The 16988-nt window shown below is 39.3% G+C and overlaps 1 long non-coding RNA gene across 1 annotated transcript in view; it reads left to right on the forward strand.

Annotated features, from left to right (window-relative positions):
- Window positions 1–16988, forward strand: part of LOC136152945 (uncharacterized) — a 36591-nt gene extending 19603 nt beyond the window's left edge. Inside the window, exon 3 of the long non-coding RNA XR_010660301.1 lies at window positions 16855–16988. This is a non-coding gene — a long non-coding RNA (uncharacterized lncRNA). The remainder of the gene's footprint in view (window positions 1–16854) is intronic.

The following is a 16988-nucleotide window of genomic DNA, read 5'->3' on the forward strand; positions in this document are numbered from 1 at the left end:
AGAGTAGATTTTGGGGAAAAACAAACAAACAAAAAGCCTAAGCTACATCCTATCTGCTAAATACCTCCCAGGCATCAGAAAATGTACTTGTCAGTAGCCATTATACCTAACTGCAAGGGGGAATACTTAAGGCAAATAGTCTAGGGACCTGGTTTTTGTTGCGAAGATTTTTTGCAAAATTCCTATTTACCCTGGACCCTCCCTTACCTCTTACAAGCAGTCCCTCAGAGCTGAGAGGCTGTCTTCTGGGTTTACATCCTCAGAAATTCCTTCAAATAAAACATAATTCTAAAACAAACAAACAAAGAAACAAAACAGTCTGTGTGTTTTTCCTTTGCTGAAGCATTCCTGCCAGGGCAGTGTCCTCTTCTGACTTTGAACAGAAACCGAGTCCCTTGAATCTCTGTTACCAGGGGTCTTATTTCTCTTCCTCTGCATCCCTCAGCACTGACTTGGAAGTTAGAGAAGGAAATGTGTGTTGTGTGCTGTGCAGAGATCCTCACATCATTGGATGGGATGAGACTTAGTGGTAGTGGGTGTTAGCTATATTGGGCACATGTTACTGACAACTGACTCTTATTTCCTGTTAATTATTATCTTATGGTGTCGTCTCATTAAGTAGCAGGATGATCGGATTTTGAATAAAGGAGATAACCATGCTTTAATTTTCGTTTTCGGGGGGGAATCCTAAAATTTGATTATATTATTATAAAATTTTATTATATTAAATAATTTACATGGATACATTTATTTAAATCTTCACCAGTTATTGAAAATCTGCTTACTCCAGGAGTCCCTGTGCTTATTAATATGTGATTAATATATGATTCAACCATTTAATAAATACTGCTTATTTATATTTTTATAGGGTCTAGAAGAGGCATCTTGTGAATGAAGAGAATAAAAATACATTTTGAAAATGATAAATACCCTAGATAATTTTTAAATTTTGTCTTCTGCTTCATATCAGCAGAGATAATAAAGTAGTTTGGTAGCAGTGAGTTAAGTGGTTATATATTTACTCCTTGGAAGGAAAGTTATAACCAACCTAGACAGCATATTAAAAAGCAGAGACATTACTTTGTCAACAAAGGTCCGTCTAGTCAAGGCTATGGTTTTCCCAGTAGTCATATATGGATGTGAGAGTTGGACTACAAAGAAAGCTGAGTACAGAAGAATTGATGTTTTTGAACTATGGTGTTGGAGAAGACTCTTGAGAGTCCCTTGGACTGCAAGGAGATCCAACCAGTCCATCCTGAAGGAGATCAGTTCTGGGTGTTCATTGCAAGGACTGATGTTGAAGCTGAAACTCCAATACTTTGGCCACCTGATGCGAAGAACTGACTCATTGGAAAAGACCCTGGTCCTGGGAAAGATTGAGGGCAGGAGGAGAAGGGGACGACAGAGGATGAGATGGTTGGATGGCATCACTGACTCAATGGACATGAGTTTGGGTAATCTCCGGGAGATGGTGATGGACAGGGCGGCCTGGTGTGCTGTGGTTCATGGGGTCACACAGAGTCAGACACAACTGAGAGACTGAAATGAAAGATAACTTCATGTAAAAAATTGGAAATTTCTGAAAATTAATTATCTTGTTAACTTTATTGTTGGTTTCAAAGGTAGCTTTAAAGATGTTAAGAATATAATGAAATGTTCAAGTGTCCTGTCTGTATGATGTGCACCCATCAGATGTTGAATTTGATGAGCATCTCCCAAGAAATATCTCCAATGAGTGGAGCCCAGATTATAATCCCTGGAACCTCTGATTATGTTTACATGCATGGAAACGGGATTTTGCAGATTCAGTTAGGTCAAGGACATTTAGATGAGGAGATTATCATAGATTATCCAGGGAGAGTCAGTATACTCACAAGTGTCCTTACAAATGGAAGGAATCAGAAGAGAGTCAGAGGGAAGGATGACTGTGGAGGAAAGCTTGAAGTGATGTGGTGTAGTCAGTCAATCAGTTCAGTCGCTCAGTCGTGTCCGACTCTGCGACCGCATGAATCGCAGCACACCGAGCCTCCCTGTCCATCATCAACTCCTGGAGTTTACACAAACTCATGTCCATCGAGTCGATGACTCCATCCAGCCATTTCATCTTCTGTCGTCCCCTTCTCCCCCTGCCCCCAATCCCTCCCAGCATCAGGGTCTTTGCCAGTGAGTCAACTCTTCGCATGAGGTGGCCAAAGTATTGGACTTTCAGCTTCAGCATCAATCCTTCCAATGAGCACCCAGGACTGCTCTCCTTTAGGATGGACTGGTTGGATTTCCTTGCAGTCCAAGGGACTCTCAAGAGTCTTCTCCAACACCACAGCTCAAAAGCAGCAATTCTTCTGCTCTCAGCTTTCTTATAGTCCAACTCTCACCTCCATACATGACTACTGGAAAAAACATAGCCTTGACTAGACGGACCTTTGTTGGCAAAGTAATATCTCTGCTTTTTAATATGCTGTCTAGGTTGGTCATAACTTTCCTTCCAAGGAGTAAGTGTCTTTCAATTTCATGGCTGCAATCACCATCTGCAGTGAATTTGGAGCCCCCCAAAATAAAGTCTGTCACTGTTTCCACTGTTTCCCCATCTATTTCCCACGAAGTGCTGCGACCAGATGCCATGATCTCAGTTTTCTGAATGTTGAGCTTTAAGCCAACTTTTTCACTCTCCTCTTTCACTTTCATCAAGAGGCTCTTTAGTTCTTCACTTTCTGCCATAAGGGTGGTGTTATCTGCATATCTGACGTTATTGGTATTTCTCCCGGCAACGTTGATTCCAGCTTGTGCTTCTTCCAGCCCAGCGTTTCTCATGATGTACTCTGCATATAAGTTAAATAAGCAGGGTGACAATATACAGCCTTGAGATACTCCTTTTCCTATTTGGAACCAGTCTGTTGTTCCATGTCCAGTTCTAACTGTTGCTTCCTGACATGCATATAGGTTTCTCAAGAGGCAGGTCAGGTGGTCTGGTATTTCCATCTCTTTCAGAATTTTCCACAGTTTATTGTGATCCACACAGTCAAAGGCTTTGGCATAGTCAATAAAGCAGAAATAGATGTTTTTCTGGAACTCTCTTGCTTTTTCAGTGATCCAGCAGATGTTGGCAATTTGATCTCTGGTTCCTCTGCCTTTTCTAAAATCAGCTTGAACATCTGGAAGTTCACGGTTCATGTACTGCTGAAGCCTGGCTTGGAGAATTTTGAGTATAATGATGTGGTTTAAGAAGGGCTCAATTTTCTTTTGCTCATTTAAAGATGTAGAAAGGGGCCATGTGCCAAGGAATGTGGGCAGTCTCTAAAATCTGGAAAAGGCAAGGGAATGGATTACCCTCTATAGAGTCCAGAAAAAAAATGTAGTCTTTTGGACACTTCTGTTTAATCTCATAAGGGACTTTTGACTCCTGACCTTAAGAATTATAAGATATTAATTTTGCATTAGGCCACTAAGTTTGTAGGGATTTGTTATAGCAGCAATAGAAAACTATGCACATGAACCAGAGAATATTAGAATTATTACTATTGGTTTACATGCTACAAGCAGGTAAAATCATCTGTAGTTTAAAGTGAATTACAGAACTTTCAGATTGTTCCAAGAGAGAAAAAATGAAGAACTCTAAAAATTATTAGCTTTAATTAAAAAAAAAAAGATATTCATGCAAGCCAAGTTTTGAAGCCAACTTAAATTTAGAAAGTTATGATTTTTTAAAAAATATTGAATAGTTGATTTATTATGTTATGTTAATTTCTCTTCTATATAGGAAAGTGGCTCAATTATCCAATATATTCTTCTTCATATTTTTTCCATTATAGCTTATTACAGGGTATTGGATATAGTTCCATGTGCTATATAGTAGGACACTGTTTATCCATCCTATATATACTAGCTTGCACCCACTAATTCCAATTAACTCTCAGTCTTTGGGAGTTTGACCCTCCCTTGGCCAACAGTTTGTTCTCTATATCTGTGTGTCTTTTCCGTTTTGTAGGTAAGTTCATTTGTGTCGTAGTTCAGATTCCACATCTAAGTGTTGTCATATGTATTTGTCTTTCTCTTTCTGACTTATTTTACTTAGTGTGATGATCTCTGGGCTCATCCATGTTGCTACAAATGGCATTATTTCATTTTGGATGGCTAAGTAAATACTCCATTGTATGTATTTGCCATACTTTCTTTATCCATTCATCTGTTGATAGACATTTAGGTTCTTTCCATGATTTGGCTATTGTAAACAGTGCCGCTGTGGACATAGGGGAACATGGATCTTTTCAAATTACTGTTTTGTCTGGGTAAATGCCCAGAAGTGGGATTGCTGGATCATATGGTAATTTTATTTTTACTACTATTTTTATTTTTACTACTTTCTACAGTGTCTGCACCAATGTACATTCCCATCAACAGTATAGGAGGGCTCCCTTTTCTCCACTCTTTCTCGAGGGGTCTTCCTTGGTGGCTCAGATGGTAAAGAATCTGCCTGCAATGCGCGAGACCAGGGTTCAATCCCTGGGTCAGAAAGATCTCCTTGAGAAGGAAATGGCAACCCACTCCAGTATTTTGCCTTGAGAATTCCATGGACAGAGGAGCCTGGGGAGTTACAGTCCATGGGGTCACAAAGAGTTGGACAGGACTGAAGAACTCCTTATTGCCCAATTCAGACTTAAATTGAAGAAAGTAGGGAAAACCACTAGACCATTCAGGTAGGACCTAAATCAAATCCCTTACAATTATACAGTGGAAGTGAGAAATATATTTAAGGGGCTAGATCTGATAGACAGAGTGCCTGATGAACTATGGACAGAGGTTCATGACATTATACAGGAGACAGAGATCAAGACCATCACCAAGAAAAAGAAATGCAAAAAAGCAAAATGGGTGTCTGAGGAAGCCTTGCAAATAGCTGTGAAAAGAAGAGAAGTGAAAAGCGAAGGAGAAAAGGAAAGATATCCCCATGTGAATGCAGAGTTCCAAGAAAAGCAAGGAGAGATAAGAAAGCGTTCTTCAGTGATCAGTGCAAAGAAATAGAGGAAAACAAGAGAATGGGAAAGACTAGAGATCTCTTCAAGAAAATTAGAGATACCAAGGGAAATTTTCATGCAAAGATGGGTACAGTAAAGGACAGAAATGGTATATGTCTAACAGAAGCAGAAGATATTAAGAAGAGGTTGCAAGAATACACAGAAAAACTATACGAAAAAGATCTTCATGATGGAGATAATCATGATGGTGTGATCACTCACCTAGAGCCAGACATCCTGGAATGAGAAGTCAAGTGGGCCTTAGGAAGCATCTCTAAGAAAAAAGCTAGTGGATGTGATGGAATTCCAGTTGAGCTATTTCAAATCCTGAAAGATGATGCTGTGAAAGTGCTGCACTCGATATGCCAGCAGATTTGGAAAACTCAGCAGTGGCCACAGGACTGGAAATGTCAGTTTTCATTCCAATCCCTAAAAAAGGCAATCCCAAAGAATGCTCAGACTACCACACAATTGCACTCATCTCAAATGCTAGTAAAGTAATATTTAAAATTCTCCAAGCCAGGCTTCAGCAATACATGAACTGTGAACTTCCAGATATTCAAGCTGGTTTTAGAAAAGGCAGAGGAACCAGAGATCAAATTGCCAATATCCACTGGCAAGAGAGTTCCAGAAAAACACCTATTTCTGATTTATTGACTATGCCAAACATTTGACTGTGTAGATCACAATAAACTGGAAAATTCTGAAGGAGTTGGGCATACCAGACCACCTGACCTGCCTCTTGAGAAACCTGTATGCAGGTCAAGAAGCAACAGCTAGAACTGGACATGGAACAACAGACTGGTTCCAAATAGGAAAAAGAGTACGTCAAGGCTGTATATTGTCACTCTGCTCATTCAGCTTATATGCAGAGTACATCATGAGAAACTCTAGGCTGGATGATGCACAAGCTGGAATCAAGATTGCTGGGAGAAATATCAATAACGTCAGATATGCAGATAACACCACCCTTATGGCAGAAAGTGAAGAAGAACTAAAGAGCCTCTTGATGAAAGTGAAAGAGGAGAGTGAAAAAGTTGGCTTAAAGCTCAACATTCAGAAAATGAAGATCATGGCATCTGGTTTCATCACTTCATGGGAAATAGATGGGGAAACAGTGGAAACAGTGTCAGACTTTATTTTTGGGGCTTCAAAATCACTGCAGATAGTGACTGCAGCCATGAAATTAAAAGACGCTTACTCCTTGGAAAGAAAGTTATGACCAAACTAGAAAGCATTTAAAAAGCAGAGACATTACATTGCCAACAAAGGTCTGTCTCGTCAAGGCTATGGTTTTTCCAGTAGTCATGTATGGATGTGAGAGTTGGACTATAAAGAAAGCTGAGAGCAGAAGAATTGCTGCTTTTGAGCTGTGGTGTTAGAGAAAGCTCTTGAGAGTCCCTTGGACTGAAAGGAGATCCAATAGGTCCATCCTAAAGGAAATCAGTCCTGAGTCTTCATTGGAAGGACTGATGTTGAAGCTGAAACTCCAGTACTTTGGTCACCTGATGTGAAGAGCTGACTCATTTGAAGACCCCGAAGTTGGGAAAGATGGAGGGCAGGAGGTGAAGGGCACGACAGAGTATGAGCTGGCTGAATGGCATCATCGACTCAATGGACTTGAGTTTGGGTGGACCTTGGGAGTTGGTGATGGACAGGGAGGCCTGGCGTGCTGCGGTTCGTGGGGTCACAGAGTCGGTCAGACATAACCGAGTGATTAAACTGAACTGAACTGTTGGGAAAAACCATACATTTGACTAGACGAACCTTTGTTGGCAAAGTAATGTCTCTGCTTTTTAATATGCTTATTAGGTTGGTCATAGCTTTTCTTCCAAGGAGTAAGCATCTTTTAATTTCATGGCTGCAGTCACCATCTGCAGTGAATTTGGAGCCCCCCAAAATAAAGTCTCTCACTGTTTCCATTGTTTCCCCAACTATTTGCCATGAAGTGATGGGACCAGATGCCATGATCTTAGTTTTCTGAATGTTGAGTTTTACACCAACATTTTCACTCTCCTCTTACACTTTCATCAAGAGGCTCTTTAGTTCTTCTTCAATTTCTGCAATAAGTGTGGTGTCGTCTGTATATCTGAGGTTATTGATGTTCCTCCCAGCAATCTTGATTCCAGCTTGTGCTTCATCCAGCTCAGTGTTTCTCATGATGTACTCTGCATATAAGTTCAATAAATAGAGTGACTATATACAGCCTCGATGTACTCCTTTCCCAATTTGGAGCCAGTCTTTTGTTCCATGTCCAGGTCTAACTGTTGCTCCCTGAGCTGCATAGAGACATCTCAGGAGGCAGGTCAGGTGGTCTGGTATTCCCATCTCTTTAAGAGTTTTCCACAGTTTGTTGTGATCCAAATAGTCAAAGGCTTTGGTGCAGTCAGTAAAGCAGAAATAGATGTTTTTCTGGAACTCTTGTTTTTTCAATGATTCAGCAGATATTGGCAATTTGATCCCTGGTTCCTGTTCCTTTTATAAATCCAGATGGAACATCTGGAAGTTCAAGGTTCATGTAGTGTTAAAGCCTGGCTTGGAGAATTTTGAACATTTCTTTGCTAGCATAGGAGCTGAGTGCAGTTGTGTGGTTGTCAGCATTTTGTGGGATTGGAATGAAAACTAACCTTTTCCAGTCCTGTGGCCACTGCTGAGTTTTCCAAATTTGTTGGCATACTGAGTGCAGCACTTTCACAGCATCATCTTTTAGGATTTGAAATAGCTCAACTGGAATTCCATCACCTCCACTAGCTTTGTTCATAATGATGCTTCCTAAGGCCCACTTCACATCACACCCAGGATATCTGGCCCTAGGTGAGTGATCACACCATTCTGATTATCTGGGTCATGGAGCTGTTTTTGTATAGCCCTTCTGGCTATTGTTGACACCTCTTATTAATATCTTCTGTGTCTGCAGGTCCATGGAATTTTTGTCCTTTATTTTGTCCATCTTTGCACAAAACACTCCCTTGGTAGCTCTCATTTTCTTGAAGAGACCTATAGTCTTTCCCATTCAATTGTTTTCCTCTATTTCTTTGCACTGATCACTGAAGAAGGCTTTCTTATCTCTCCTTGCTATTCTTTGGAACTCTGCATTCAAATGGGGATATCTTTTCTTTTCTCCTTTGCCTTTTGCATCTCTTCTTTTCACAGCTATTTGTAAGGCCTCCTCAGACAACCATTTTGCTTTTTGCATTTCTTTTCCTTGGGGAAGTACTTGATCCCTGCCTCCTGTACAATGTCAAGAACCTCCATCCATAGTTCTTCAGGTACTCTTGTCTATCAGATCTAATTCCTTGCATCTATTTCTCACTTCCAATGTATAATTTTAAGGGATTTGATTTAGGTCATACCTGAATGTTCTAGAGGTTTTCCCTACTTTCTTTAATTTAAGTCTGAATTTGGAAATAAGTAGTTCATGATCTGAGCCACAGTAAGCTCCGGGTCTTGTTTTTGCTAACAAGAGCTTCTCCATCTCTGGCTGCAAAGAATGTAATCAATCTGATTTCAGTTTTGACCACCTGGTGATGTCCATGTGTAGACTCTCCTCTTGTCTTGTTGGAAGAGGGTGTTTGTTATGACCAGTGTGTTCGCTTGACAAAACTCCACTAGCCTGCTTCATTTTGTACACCCAAGCCGAACTTGTCTGTTACTCTAGATATCTCTTGACTTCCTACTTTTGCACTCCAGTCCCCTATAATTAAAAGGACATCTTTTTTGGGTATTAGTTCCTGAAAGTCTTGTAGGTTTTCATAGAATTGTTTAACTTCAGCTTCTTCAGCATTACTGGTTGGGGCGTAGACTTGGATTACCATGATACTGAATGGTTTGCCTTGGAAAGGAACAAAATCATTTTGTTGTTTTTGAGATTACATCCAAGTCCTGCATTTTGGACTTTCTTGTTGACTTTGATGGCTACTCCGTTTCTTCTAAGGGATTCTTGCCCACAGTAGTAGGTATAATTGTCATCTGAGTTAAATTACCCCATTCCAGTCTGTTTTAGTTCACTGATTCCTAAAATGTCAGTGTTCACTCTTGCCATCTCCTGTTTGACCACTTCCAATTTGCCTTGATTCGTGGACCTAACATTCCAGGTTCCTATGCAGCATTACCCTTCACAGCATCGGACTTGACTTCCATCATGAGTCACATTCGCAACTGGGTGTTGTTTTTGCTGTGGCTCCATCTCTTCATTCTTCTGGAGTTACTTCTCCACTGATCTCCAGTAGCATACTGGGCGTCTACCAACTTGGGGAGTTCATCTTTCAGTGTCCTATCTTTTTGCCTTTTCATACTGTTCATGGGGTTCTCAAGGCAAGAATACTGAAGTGGTTTGCTATTCTCTTCTCCAGTGGACCACGTTTTGTCAGAATTCTCCACCATGACCTGATTTTAAAGCAGCCAAAATCCTGCCATGGAATCCCCTATGTGACTTTAAATGGATATGAATTGTTTGTGTATATTTAGTTTCTTCAAATAAACTTAAGATTAAGTAACACACACACAAAGTATTTTTTCAATAAACATTTTGAGATTATATTTCTCTTTTGCATACATGTGTGCCTAGTGTAGTCCGACTCTTTGTGACCCCGTGGACTTTATCTCACCAGTCTCCACTGTCTACGGAATTATCCAGATAAGAATACTCAAGGGAATAGTCATTCCCTTCTCCAGGGGATATTCCTGACCCAAGCATCGAACCTGCATCTCCTGAATCTCCTGCATTGGCAGGCAGATTTTTTACCACTGAGTCATCTGAGAAGCCCATATTTCTCTTTTGACTTAGATATTCACTTTGATATACCAGAAGAGCTAGCATACTGCCTTTCTCAGAGTAGTAATTTAATAAATATACCTGAAAAAATGCTCACTATAAAATAATTACAACTTCTTTTTCTTTGTTAACAGATTGTCCTCCCCAATTCTAATATTTGAGACATTCAAAAAAATTAAATGTTTTTTTGTATTAGTTGGAGGCTAATTACTTCACAACATTTCAGTGGGTTTTGTCATACATTGATATGAATCAGCCATAGAGTTACATGTATTCCCCATCAACACTAAGAAGAATCATTAAATTCTCTATTATTAATTTGATGATGACATTTAAAAATAATAAGACTGCATTTTGATTTTAAAACACTTCATTCAATACATGGAATATTAGGATATAACTCAAGTGCAATTTTGGATTCATTCAAAACAAATTGTGACAAATTAAAATTCTTTAAGACCCTCCAAGACCCTTCCTACAGAGCATAAAATCAGTTTACATTTAATTTTAGGCATAGTAGAATGTCAACTAGAAATATTTATGCTTCAAAGTAGTTGGAAAGACAACATGCCAAAATATATCCCACATTTAGATTATTTGAAACACTGAGATGTTAAGAACCTGGAGGTCCACATTGGTGGGACGGTGGTCCATGTGAATTCTTCCAGTCAAGTAGTTTTGAAGAGAATAAATAAGGGAACTACTCATTGAATAATTTTAATGGGATAAAAGAATGTTTGAAGAGCTACATCCCCATCCCTTCTCTGTGTTTTTTGTCTACTAATGCTTAAAAACTAATCAAAGCAGGAAAATTACCATGTTCCTCTTCACTTTCTCTTCCTCGTTTAGAACCATTCAGTCTATTTCTCCTAAAATACAGGAAAGTCATCCTTTCATGTGATGGTCAGTTTCTTGACGGGGGAAGAATGCTGTCTATGCCTGTCTTAAAGTTTAATGCTTCTCCTCTGATCTTTGATGCTCTGACTTTCTGCACAAGAAAGAGAGACAGATGGACATGGACACACACACAAGAAACAAAGTAGAAATGACTGAAGGGAGAAAGGAAGAAACTCAAGGGGAAAGCGGTGGCCACTACTGGTACAATACATTTTGAGGGATGTATCAACAAGGGCTGCACTGTAGTTGTGGCAGGAGACAGCAGACTGAGAACACACATAACTCTGTCCATGGGAAAGCATTTGGTCTGGATGGATTGCTTCAAGAATCTGGTGTCACAAAGAAAAATGACAATAACAACAAAGACGTGAGCTATGAAATTTCCATAAGACAAGGGAAAATAAATACGATTCGAGATGAGTGTCTATAGCCAAGATTACAGCCAGTGTGCTGGCACTCATCTAGATGTGGCACGCAGACTACAAGTGGCAGAAATTTATTCTTTTCAGCTCTCAGAGTAACCAGGGGGAACCTGACATATAGCTGGAACCCATGAGCACTCAAGTTTGCCCTGATTCAAATGTCCCTTTTCTATGTGTTTGAAGAACGATACCAGAAAAAAACAAAAGAAATGATAATAAAATTATTCACTATCCCTGTAGTAAATAAAATGGCATGATTTTCATGAAAAAGAAGGAAAAGACGATTAAGTTTTTAATGTCTATATTTGTTTATGTTACCATCAATTCAAACATGAGGTTTCTGGATCAAGACAGATTGTTATTACTGACAGTAATACTTGTATCAGTTCACTACACAACAGTTTCTACCTTCTTCTGGGGTGATGCTATATGGACAAACTGGCATGTTTGGGTGTCATATAACAGGAGAAAAGTCATTGAATTAAGAATCAGGGATTCAATACACATGCTGTCCAGTTAACATCCTTCCTTCCTGAGAAGAGAAATGATTCTCCCTTATGCAAACAAATTCTCCTAGGGTAGAGAAAGGGAAGTTCCCTTGTGGGAAGTAAGTAGTGGTCTCTAGATGAACTGTAAGTCAAGTGTCTCCAGGTTTATATATCCTGGTATACACCCAAGGTTCCAGGTTTCCTTCCCTTTTGGAATGTAAATATATAGTTTGGGGAGGTAAAGTTCTCTTTATGGAAAGCACAATCACAGAAAACTAACCAAACTGATTACATGAATCACAGCCTTGTCTAAATCAATGAAACTATTAGCCATGCAGTGTAGGGCACCCAAGATGGACGGGTCATGGTGAAGAGTTCTGACAAAACGTGGTCCACTGAAGGAACGGAAAGCCACTGAAGATTGTTGCGTTGAGAACCGCATGAACAACATGAAAAGCCAAAACTATGACACTGAAAGATGAACTCCCCATTTTGCTCGGCGCCCAATATGCTACTGGAGAAGAGCGGAGTAATAGCCCCAGAAGGAATAAAGAGGATGAGCCAAAGTGGAAACAGCCAGGTGTGGATGTGTCTGGTGGTGAAAGTAAATTCTGATGCTGTAAAGAACAATATTGCAACAGAAACCTGGAATGTTAGGTCCACACATCCAGGTAAATTGGAAGTGGTCAAACAGGAGATGGCAAGAGAGAACAGTGAAATTTTAGGATTCAGTAAACGAAAATGGCCTGGAATGGGTGAAATTAACTCAGATGACCATTGTATCTAGTACTGTGGGCAAGACTCACTTAGTAGAAACGGAGTAGCCCTCACAGTCAACAAAAGAGTCCAAAATGCAGGTCTTGGAGGTGATCTAAAAAATGACAGAATGACCCCTCTTTGTTTCCAATGCAAACCATTCAATATCACAGTAATCCAAGTCTGTGCCCCAACCACTAATGCCAAAGAAGCTGAAGTTGAACAGTTCTATGAAGACCTACAAGACTTTCTAGAACTAACACCAAAAAAAAAAAAAAAAAAAAAAAGATATCCTTTTCATCACAGGGAACTGAAATACAAAAGTGGGAAGTCAAGAGATACCTGGAGTAACAGGCAAGTTTGGCTTAGAGTACAAAATGAACCAGGCTAACAAAGTTTTGTCAAGAGAATGTACTGGTCATAACAAACACCCTCTTCCAACCACACAAGAGATGAATCTATATGTGGAGGTCACCAGATGGTCAATACCGAAATCCAATTGATTATATTCTTTCCATCCAAAGATAGAGAAGCTCTATACAGTCAGCAAAAATAAGACCAGGAGCTGACTGTGGCTCAGACCATGAACTCCTTATTGCCAAATTCAGACTGAAATTGAAGAAAGTAGGAAAACCACTAGAGCATTCAGGTATGACCTAAGTCAAATCCCTTACGATTATACAGTAGAAGCGACAAATAAATTTAAGGGATTAGATCTGAGAGAGAGAGAGTGCCTGAAGAACTATGAACAGAAGTTTGTAAGACTATATAGGAGATGGAACCATACCCAAGAAAACAAATGCAAAAAGACAAAATGGTTGTCTGGGGTGGCCTTACAAATAGCTGAGAAAAGAAGAGAAGTGAAAGGCAAAGGAGAAAAGGAAAGATATCCCCAGGTGAATGCAGATTTCCACAGAGTAGCAAGGAGAAATAAGAAAGCCTTCCTCAGTGTTCAGTGCAAAGAAATAGAGGAAAACAATTGAATGGGAAAGACTATGGATCTCTTCATGAAAATTAGAGATACCAAGGGAATATTTCATGCAAAGAGGAGAACAAAAAAGGATAGAAATGGTATGGATCTAACAGAAGCAGAAGATATTAAGAGTAGATGGCAAGAATATACAGAAGAACTACACAAAAGAGATCTTAATGACCCAGATAATCACAATTGTGTGATCACTCACCTAGAGCCAGACATCCTGGAGTGTGAAGTCAAGTGGGCCTGAGGAAGAATCACTACAAACCAGGCTACTGGAGGTGATTGAATTCCAGCTGATCTATTTCAAATCCTAAAAGATGAGGCTGTTCAAGTGCTCAACTCAATATGCCAGCAAATTTGGAAAACTCAGCAGTGGCCACAGGACTGGAAAATGTCAATTTTCATTCCATCCCAAAGAAAAGCAATCCCCAAGGTGTTCAAACTACCACACAATTGCACTTATTTTACATGCCAGCAAGATAATGTTCAAAATTCTCCAAGCTAGGCTTCAACAATACATGAATCCAAAACTTCCAGATATTTTAGCTGTATTTAGAAAAGGCAGAGGAACCAGACATCAAAATGCCAATATCCACTTAATCTTAGACAAAGCAAGAGAATTCCAGATAACCATCTACTTCTGCTTCAGTGACTATGCAAATCCTTTCAGTTGTGGATCACAACAAACTGGAAAATATTTTAAGAGATAGGAATACCAAACCACCTTACCTGCCTCCTGAGAAATCTGTATGCAGGTCAAGAAGCAAGATACAACCAGACATGGAACAATGGACTGGTTCCAAATTTAGAAAGGAGTACATCAAGACTGTATAATGTCACCCTGCTTATTTAACTTATATGCACAGTACATCATGTGAAATGTCAGGCGGCTGGATGAAGTACAAGCTGGAATCAAGATTGCCAGGAGAAATATCAATAACCTCAGATATGCTGATGACACTACCATTATGGCAGAAAGCAAAGAGGAGCTAAAGAGCCTCTTGACGAAGGTGAAAGAGGAAAGTGAAAAAACTGGCTTAAAACTCAACATTTAAAATAAATGGATTAAAAAAAAAAAAACCTCAACATTCAAAAAAATGAAGATCATAACATCCAGTCCTATCACTTCATGGCAAGTAGATGGGGAAACAATGGAAACAGTGACAGACTTTCTTTTCTTGGGCCCCAAAATCACTGCAGATGGTACTGCAGCCATGAAATTAAAAGACGCTTGCTCCTTGGAAGAAAAGCCATGACCAACCTAGATGGTCTATTAAAATGCAGAAACATTACTTTGCCAACGAAAGTCTGTCTCGTCAAAGCTGTGATTTTTCCAGTAGTCATGTTTGGATGTGAGAGTTGGACAATAAAGAAGGCTGAGTGTCAAAGATGTGATGCTTTTGAACTTTGGTGTTCGAGAAGACTCTTGAGAGTCATTTGGACAGCAAGGATATCCAACCAATCAGTCCTAAAGGAAATCAGTCCTGAATATTCATTGGAAGATCTGATACTGAAGCTGAAGCTACAGTACTTTGGCCACCTGATGTGAAGAGCTGACTCACTGGAAAAGACCCTGATGCTGGGAAAGCTGAAGGAAGGAGGAGCAGGTGACAACAGAGGATGAGACGGTTGGATGACATCACTGACTCAATGGACATGAGTTTGAGCAAGTTCTGGGAGATGGTGAAGGACAGGGAAGGCTGACTTGTTACTGTCTGAGAGGTCACAAAGCATCGGACACAACTCATTGATGAACAACAAAAGCTTTCTAGATTTCTCACTAGAATGCCTGAAAGAACTATGGACAGGTTTATAAGACTATATAGGAGGTGGTAGTCAAAACTATGTATTTTCACACATCTTTAACTTCCATGGCTTGTTTATTAACTTTTGTTCCATTTATTCCTTGCGTAGAGGGCCCTAACCTTGCAGAAAGATGAAAATATTTACTTGTTGGCAAAGAAAGAGAAAGAAAAAGCTGAGGTAAAAAGATGGCAGAATACAATAAAAAGGGTGGGGGAGGGTTACAACAAGTAATCAAATTCTAGGAACTAACAAAAATGTTAGTCTGAGCTAGACAACCTACAGAACTCATTCAAAACTGCGTGAATCAAGGTAGACCTGTGGGATTAAAAATGAGAAGGCAGCTAAAATAATACAAAAGATGAAAGTAATGAGCTGAGGCACTGTGAAGACAGTCCTGAGGAACATGAACTTGTACGAGACGAAGACCATTGCAAGGATCCCAAGAGAGAATATCCATAGGACTAGAATCTAATCAAAGGAATCTGTAGTGTTACAAAAAGGAGAAAACTTTAAGATGAGCAGGAATGTCAAATATTCTTTTAAGCAATTTAACAGAGGAAAAATATTGTTACGAAGTATAATAAATAAGAAGATATTGGCTAAAGATGTTCGTAGGAACACAAAATGTGTTCAGACTCTGTGAGGAATGATTGGATGGCACTGAAGGGGTGATACAAATTTAATTTTTGAAAATATATAAGCTATTAAGAGACAGGAAAGAGTAAATAAATAACTGGAAAAAGAAACAGTGTTATGCTGACATGTTTGAAACTTCATAAATGTTGTTAACTATATAATTCATAGAGTAAGGGTCCTGAGAAGGGCTGGAGATGGCATAGACAGAAGCTATCAATGGACAGGCAGAAGAGTCCTTCTTTAATAATATAAAAAGAGGAAATGTCAGGCAGATATGTTCTTAGGTTCCAGGACAGAAATTTGAGAGACTTATCTTCTGATGCTTTGATTTTCTCCGTGAATTAGAAGGTGGGTGATGAGGGACGAAATGGAATCATAATAAGAGTGGGTAACTATTTCAACAGATGCTATAGAGAATTGAAGAGTGAAGAGTAAAGAAACAAGGACACTTGGCTAGGCAGCGATAAATGTTGAAACCATTGTGTGATTGTTTTTTTAAGCATCACTCAGAAATCCAGCAATGGGAATAAAGAAGATAAAATGTTGAGTGTTCAGGATTGGTGTGTCTCAGGGTGTCTGTGACAGATGGACAATGGGTAAACAGACATAAGGATATCGGCAAGAAAAAAGGTTGACATTACACATTTTCATGAGGCAATTTTGTTCCCCAAAGGACATCTGATAATCTTGGAGACATTATTGATTGTCATAAGAATAGGCTATGGGTGAAATAGCAGTTATTTTAAATTATAGCTCTGATATAAACTTTAGTACAAAGAACTAGTGGTCACTGTTGGCAGAATTGCCAGAAGCCCAACTTTAGGCTTGCCCTGACATTCAAAAGGAATTCCTTAGCTAAAGTAGATCTAGGACCTTCCAAAATTGGTCTAGAAGTTCAGTAAGGAAGAAATAAACATGAACACACTTATCAATATGATTTTCCCACCCTCTGCGGGGCTCCCTTCTGGCTTCACTCTTTGTAGAAAGACTTGTACTTTTACAGAACTGTGGAGCTTTTGATGAATTTCTTCACCACCAAGGATCATGACTTTTTTTGTTGGTTTTTTTTTTTTTTTTTTTTTTTCAGATTAAAAGCTCATCGATCATTTCTGTTGGATGAACCTCTCTGGTATACCATCTGAAGGGTATTAGGGAAAAAAATGTCATATTCCTCTAAAGACTGAAAAAGAAACATAATATTACTGATTCAACATGATAGCT

The sequence above is a fragment of the Muntiacus reevesi genome, chromosome 22 (assembly GCF_963930625.1).
Source record: "Muntiacus reevesi chromosome 22, mMunRee1.1, whole genome shotgun sequence".
NCBI lineage: Eukaryota > Metazoa > Chordata > Mammalia > Artiodactyla > Cervidae > Muntiacus > Muntiacus reevesi.